The sequence below is a fragment of the Ipomoea nil genome, unplaced genomic scaffold, assembly GCF_001879475.1.
Source record: "Ipomoea nil cultivar Tokyo-kokei standard unplaced genomic scaffold, Asagao_1.1 scaffold0222, whole genome shotgun sequence".
Classification (NCBI taxonomy): Eukaryota; Viridiplantae; Streptophyta; class Magnoliopsida; order Solanales; family Convolvulaceae; genus Ipomoea; species Ipomoea nil.
In genome coordinates this window covers 1,106,856-1,112,855 of record NW_017616650.1, presented here as the reverse complement: position 1 = coordinate 1,112,855, position 6,000 = coordinate 1,106,856, and positions in this window count along the sequence as shown.

Here is a 6,000-nt window from a genome sequence, read left to right as displayed (position 1 = left end):
TTAGTCGTTTCCGTGAAAAAGCCAAGAAGAGTCGCCTCGATTGAGGGACTCGGCGAGTATTTAAAGAAACAACGGGGCACTGACCCTAAACGTTTCTGAGAAAGAAAAAGCCTAAAGAGTCGCCTCGACTGAGGGACTCGGCAAGAAAGAGTTAGGAAACAAGGGCCCAGACCCTTAGTCGTTTCCGTGAAAAAACCAAGAGGAGTCGCCTCGACTGAGGGACTCGGCGAGTATTTAAAGAAACAACGGGGCACTGACCCTAAACGTTTCTGAGAAAGAAAAAGCCTAAAGAGTCGCCTTGACTGAGGGACTCGGCAAGAAAGAGTTAGGAAACAAGGGCCCAGACCCTTAGTCGTTCCCGTGAAAAAGCCAAGAGGAGTCGCCTCGATTGAGGGACTCGGAGAGTATTTAAAGAAACAACGGGGCACTGACCCTAAACGTTTCTGAGAAAGAAAAAGCCTAAAGAGTCGCCTCGACTGAGGGACTCGGCAAGAAAGAGTTAGGAAACAAGGGCCCAGACCCTTAGTCGTTTCCGTGAAAAAATCAAGAGGAGTCGCCTCGACTGAGGGACTCAGCGAGTATTTAAAGAAACAACGGGGCACTGCCCTAAACGTTTCTGAGAAAGAAAAAGCCTAAAGAGTCGCCTCGACTGAGGGACTCGGCAAGAAGGAGTTAGGAAACAAGGGCCCAGACCCTTAGTCGTTTCCGTGAAAAAGCCAAGAGGAGTCGCCTCGACTGAGGGACTCGGCGAGTATTTAAAGAAACAACGGGGCACTGACCCTAAATGTTTCTGAGAAAGAAAAAGCCTAAAGAGTCGCCTCGACTGAGGGACTCGGCGAGTATATAAAGAAACAATGGTGCACTGACCCTGAAACGTTTCTAAGAAAATAAAAGCCTAAGGAGTCGCCTCGTCTGAGGGACTCGGCGAGAAGAAGTTAGAAAACAAGGGCCCGGACCCTTAGTCGTTTTCGTGAAAAATTCATAAGGAATCACCTCGACCGAGGGACTCGGCGAGCAGTTAAGGAAACAGGGTTGAAGAGAAAGCCTCAAGCTCAAGATAATACGAAAGAGAAGAAAAAATGGTAATTCTATTAAAAAAAGGCCCGAAAAGGAGGCCAGCCTTTACAAAAGAGACTATCCCAAACAGGATAGCCCTAAACTACTAGGGAGGGGGTGTCGACGTCAATCCCTTCGACTTGAGCCCCTGCCGTTGGTCCAGTCAGGGGAACAGAAGAAGGGTCCTCGGCCTGAAGAGAGGACTCGGTGAGCTCAGGAAGTGTTGCTGAGGGAAGAGTCGTCGGATCAGAGGCTGCCGGAAGAGCCGCCGAGTTCACAGTCGCCGACTGTCCTTCAGTCGCCGGAAGAGCATCTATTACGGGCTTGAGGCCCCAGCTCTCGGGAGTGAAAGAGGAGTCTCGGACCAGCAAGGCAGAATGGATCTCTGTCTGCGCCTCGCGAAAGCCGAGGCGATAGTCACGCTCGCCCAGGTCCAGGAGGAACTCGTCACCATCCGGCGTCGACAGCCACTCCTTAGCAATTTCTTTCTGGCGAGCCTCTATCGCCGCCTTCACCTCCGCCTCGAAAGCAGCCGACTTCTTGTATTCTTCGACAGAGGTCGCAGCAATCGTCGCCACCTTGTCCCGCTCTTCCTCCCACTGACGGGTGACCCTCAGCATCTCGGAATTGTGCACCTCCACCGCCTTGAGGTGCTTCGCCTGCTCTTCCAAAAAGGCCTCCTCCGTCTAGCGCAGCTTGAGGACCATAGACCGCATTTCGGTCCTGTAGTTCTGCAGCCGCTTACTCATCTTCATTTGGAAGGTGAGGTTCTGCGAAATGACCACGAGTCAGATAATAAAAGGAAAGAACGAATGAGAGGAATTAGATGGGAAACACTTACGCGGTACGACTGGCGCAGCGAGGCCTCGATGATGTACGCGTCCCCCAGAGCATGAGTCGCCTCCACGTCCTTAGGCAGGAGGACATTAGCACACCACTTACGGACGGAGGAGGTGCCCATCCAGATCTGGGCATCCTCCTCTACCTCATGGCACAGCCGGATTCTTTTTTGAGCCGGCTCATCAGTTTGACCGGCCGGGCGCTTAGAGCTGGGGCTCTCTGTCTGAGGAGGAGGAGGCTGCCGAGTGGGCGACACCACTGGCGACGGAGTCAAATCCACCACATTTCGAGGTGGTGGAGGAATCGGCCTGGGAGCAGGAGACGGTTGGGATGAAGAGGCAGCAGCAGTGCCGGAAGTGCGCTGGGTCAGCCGACGCCTCATCTTTTCAGCTCTATCCGCCATCTCGGGAGTCAGCTCAACCGCTTCGTCGGAGCTGGAGGAGTCGGAATCGTACGGACCTGCAGAAAGGGGGGAAAAACCATGAAGTATTCCGAGTCGGAATGTGGCAAGATAAGAAAAGAAGAGGAACGAGGGGTAACGAAGACTACCTACGGTGGCCGCACCCTCCGGTAGCAAGCCACGCTTAGCCATGGCCCGGACTCGGGACCAGTACTTGACAGAGTATGGCCAAAAGCCCTTCAAGAACTCGCCGCCCAGGACCGCATCATCAGAAGGAACGGCACGTCGAGAACAAGGCTTGAATAGAGCGGCCGGCCACAAGGTCGGAAAGGTGAAGGAAGAAAAAGCAGGGCGGACGAAGAAATAAAGGAGCTTCCAGTCCCTAATGGAATCGGACAGCCCCTCGAAAAGCTGCCGCCCCGGGCGAGCGGCGACTTGAACGAAGCCCGGCGAGTGCGAGCCGACCTTGTTCACGGTAAAAAGATACCGGAACAGGTCTAGGTCGAGCTCGCACAACCACCAATGGCAGAGGTTGACGAAGCAAGTGAGGAGTCGGTGAGAATTGGGCACTAGTTGGCCCGGAACTAAGTTGTAATGGTGGTAAAAAAGGGAAAGAAAAGGACACGGGGGAACCCGGAAGCCAAAAGCAACCGAGTGTAAATGAATACCGACATAACCCTCGGGGGGTCGTGAATTTGCCGGCCCTCCGGGGCGAGGACTACGGCAGAAGGCCCAAGAAGGTATCGGGCCATTTCCAGGTCCACCGCATTGACAACGGATGGTGACCCGGAAGGGCGGACGATGGAATCGAACTTGCCCCGCGGCCGTCCGACGCCACCCGGCAGAGCCACCACCGTCGTTAGAGGAGCGGGGCTCAGCGGAGTAACCGCCCCCGAAGAAGAAGGGGTCGGTGGAAGAGAAGATGTCGATGGAACGTCCGTCGGAAGTTCCATACGACGAAGAGAGGACGTCGATGGAATGTCCGCCGGAAGTTCCATACGACGGGGAGGAGAAGAAGAAGACGAAGAAGGAGAAGACGAAGAGGGAGATGTCGTCTCAAGGTTATCGACCGAGTAACGACGAGAAGAAGAAGAATGTGAGGAAGAAGACATTACCTAAGTCAGGAGAGAGATCGGAGGAAATATTGAGTGGCCGGAGAAGCTCAAAGTTGAAGCTGAGAAGAAAGACTGGAGAAGAAAAGGGAAGGAGAGACGAAATGGCTATTTAAAGGGGAGGAATTTCAAAGGACGGCCACGTGCCACCTTCTCGTTGGGGGAAGAGGAGGTGACGAGACGTGAAGGGACGCCGCATTTAATGCCTCAAAAGGCGAGGCGACGGTTCAGGCCTAGGTTAGCCCACAGACGGCGCGTCTGCCCTAGGCTAGGGTCGAACGTCAAGTGACCCGGCCTGCTAAGCCGGAAGCCCGTAGTGGGCCATGGCCTCTGGGCCCGTGTGATACGAGCTGAAAGCTTCTAGAATGACCCGGTAGAACCCGGCTCATCGAATGATATCAGCCGAGTTCACGAAGAGACTCCCGTAACCAGGTCGGCAATCAAACTCGGCGACTCCCTCACCAGGAGGGTCTCGCCATAGCAAGGCTAGGAATCAGTCCCATAGACCAGAGGTCGGACGACCAAATACTAAGGAGATGTGGGGTTGGACAGAAAAACACACAATTTATTTAATTAATACGAAGATTACAAGGCCCAACACTCGGCTGATGCAAATTACAAAAAAAAAAAAAAAAAAAAAAAAAAAAAAAAAAAAAAAACAAGTCAAGGCTTGGCTTCTTTCTCTGTCGACGGGTTAGCGGTCGGAGGACCTTCCAGGAGGTATTGAGAACGGAAAGGCAGAGGACTCGGCTCAGGCTCAGGCATTTCGTTCAGATACACGGCAGGCTTCCCGTCATCGATCATTTGCAAAGGTCTCTCCAGAGCGCTTGGCGACATGGCCACACCGAAGAGGGGAGGAGCCTCCCACTTCTCTTCCGCCATTGGTTCGGGATCTTCCACCACCGGCTCCATCTCCACCCCAGATTCCGTCTCCACGTCAATGGGTTCCCTGCACATCAGGTCCAGCATGTCTAGAAGCACCACGATGGGGTCTGAGGCCGAGTCGCCCACCAAACGACCTCCGTTAGCCAACCTTTTCTGCCTCAGTTGCTCCAGACGAGCATGCTCCTTGTTACGAATGGACCAGCGGCGATCACCGTCCCTATAGCTCATAGCGACGTACCTTCGCGAAGTGGAGAATGTTGCGATTTGCATCAACTGTAAAGGGCCTTTATATAGCCCAGCAAAGGCAAATATCTAGGCGATGATCGCGGAGGAGATTATAACTGACATAACTGAGCCGGATTAGACGGATGACGCGAATCTCTGTCAGAGATTATTTCCATCAGATCCGCTTGAGAAGAGCGAGATTCGCACGCCAATACAGAAAAAAGTGGATTTGCCCCGGATATGGGGAATCTTGCAGGTGTCAGACCGAAAAGATTTCGATGACGTGATCGACCTCTTGACCAGTCGTCCAGATGAGTACGTAATAGAACACGACAAAACATAAGGCAAGGATAGCATTTATTATTATTGCAAAAAGGAGGATACAGATGGCAAGGAGCTTATTACAATGGGAAATATGAAAATGCTCCTAAAAGAAATTCCTCCGAACTATGACCGACTCCGGTACATACGATCACTCGCCAGGCGAGGAGGAGTCGCCCCCAAAGAACCCCCCCGGATGGTCCAGGCGGGGATGGGCAGAACGAGTCCCAGAAAGCTGGCATGAGTGGTGGCGCAATCGGCTCCTCGTCATCCGGATACACCTCCAGGTAGCGGGCGTAATCCTCATCATTCATCAGGCCCGTAACCGGCCCGTCCAGGTCGTCCAGCGGAATCGAGAAGGTCATTTTGAAAGTAAGTTGCTCTGGAACCGCCACCTCAACAAAGGACCCGTCTTGAGAAGTCACTCGGGCAGTCGTGGGAGTAGGCGGATGGCGTGATGGCGGGGTGACCTCGCGTCGAGAAGCTGAGGACATAGCGCCGGCAGGAGACCTCTGAGGGGCTGGGCGAGGAATCTTCTTCCCGTGTTCCCGTTCAGGCCGAGTCCGTTTGGAGGGCAGCGGACGCCAAGGAGACCCGAAGTCAATCCGTTTTCCTTTCAGAGGAGAACGACCCATGATAGACTTGAGAAGGTGAAAGAGAAGGAAGGACGCCATTTATAGGGGCCAAGTTTAGACGGAAGAATCCAAACGGCCCCGCGAGATCCGGAGGAGATGGCTGAGGATCCGGACGTTACCAAAAGATATTTAAGACGAAGATACGATGATTGAGAGGGATGAACAGTTGCTACTTTTCTAAACCTAGGCTAGCGGACCGGGTGTGGAAAAGTGAGGGACTAGTTGATGGGGTGAGGACCCCGGCCCAAGGTATAGGGGCCCAAAGAAAATAGATAGGAGAAGAGGGCCAGCGTCGAGAGGAGCCCGAAGAGCAATTGGGCCCAAGCACGGGGCCCAGTTCCGAGCTGCCAAAAGGAGTCCAGTAGGAGCTTAGGCCGAGACAAGGAGGCGACCGAGGCCCAAGCCCAGGAAAGGACTCGGCTCAAGGAGCCGTTGAGAGCATTGAAGAGGCTCGTTTAAAAGGGAACCGTTGAGACATTGAAAGCCGGACACGGTCGGGCCGTTACAAGCCTGGGAGAGCCGTTGG